This window comes from Notothenia coriiceps, unplaced genomic scaffold, assembly GCF_000735185.1.
Source record: "Notothenia coriiceps isolate Sejong01 unplaced genomic scaffold, NC01 NC01_scaffold00020956, whole genome shotgun sequence".
Taxonomy (NCBI): domain Eukaryota; kingdom Metazoa; phylum Chordata; class Actinopteri; order Perciformes; family Nototheniidae; genus Notothenia; species Notothenia coriiceps.
In genome coordinates, this window is record NW_011353657.1 from 4,341 (window position 1) to 5,815 (window position 1,475).

Here is a 1,475-nt window from a genome sequence, read left to right on the forward strand (position 1 = left end):
CTCTAGTCCAACCTGCTATAGTTATAGCACTACTTCCTGACATTTCTTTTCAGGACAACCAATTTGTGTGTGAGAGACTACTGACATAGGAATTTGAATCCTAATTTGAAACATAAAATACTTTCATTTTGTATGTGGCTTAACATTATTTTCACCAGTTTATTTCCCCAATAATGTAGTCCAGAATCTGAGAAGTGTTAGCCTTGTGTTGCACTTCTGTGGTAACACAGTGGCTACACAGAGGAAACAATCACTTAAAGCTCAGTGAAATAAGAAAAACCATACCCTAATTTTGGAGAAAGAAACATGCTAAATTGTGTTGACAAAGAATGTGCTGCACAAATGCAGATGCAAGGTATACAGTAAGTACATGCACACACACCACAGCCCCAATTTTGCTGCAACAAAAAATAGACTGCTGGTGTCCCCTCCAAGGGAAAACCCATCACAATTGTGCTAATCCCTTCCCCAATCAACCCGATGAGAGTGGCAAACCCTGATAAGCCCCTTAACCAACCACCACACACACACACACACACACACACACACACACACACACACACACACACACACACACACACACACACACACACACACACACACACACACACACACACACACACACACACACACACACACACACACACACACACACACACACACACACACACTCCCATGCAAAACACACATCCAGTCTCAGTCCTGTGCTTCCACTCACCCATGGCAAAGAACGGAATCCCCAGCAGTGTAGAGTTGAACTTCCCGTCCGATATAAAGAAGATCCCTGCGGCCGTCACGTTGGCGATGCAGATGGTCAGAACTCCCAGCAGCCCCAGGAACGGCTTCCCCCTCAGGCAGTCCCGCATGGAGCTGGAGATGGTGGCGGCCAGGAGCACCAGCACCAGGCTGACCAGCACCTCCCCCTTTGCCAGAACACCCGTTTGGTGGAAGTCCCGCCAAAGGCTGAAGGAGGTGAGGGACTGGATGTGGAGCTGGTCGGACGCGTGGGGTGCCTCGGCCGCGGAGAGCCGGTTGACAAGGGCGCAAAACTCGTTCTCCCAGCGTTCCGCGATGACATCCTGCACCACGGGTCCATGGTTGCGGAGGTAGTAGGTGATCTGGACGGCACGTGCGAACTTGACCTGCTGGTCGCGGCTGTTTTGCGAGAAGGACACACCACCCAACTGGTGGCCGATGAAGGAGACACGGCCATCCTGTAATTACAGATACCTGGCGTTAGCTTTGATGAAAGTTATTAGAAATACAATATTCAACTGTTTTTAAGGCTCCCCCAGACAGAAACACAGTGTTTGGGGAGCAGCCAGATTTACTATATACTGGAAAGTTCCAGCCCACACAGAGCAGTGCAGCAGCAGTCCTCTGACATATTTGCTTCAGTGTTTATTTACCATTTAACTTGAACTCACCTTACTGCTGTGGACAGAACTGGGTTGGAAGGTTGGTGTGCTGCTACG

The 1,475-nt window shown here is 49.2% G+C and overlaps 1 pseudogene; it reads right to left on the reverse strand.

The window, feature by feature from the left end:
• Positions 1-718: 718 nt before the first annotated feature.
• LOC104953011 (patched domain-containing protein 1 pseudogene) lies at positions 719-1,214 on the reverse strand (annotated as a pseudogene).
• Between the last annotated feature and the right edge of the window lie 261 nt (positions 1,215-1,475).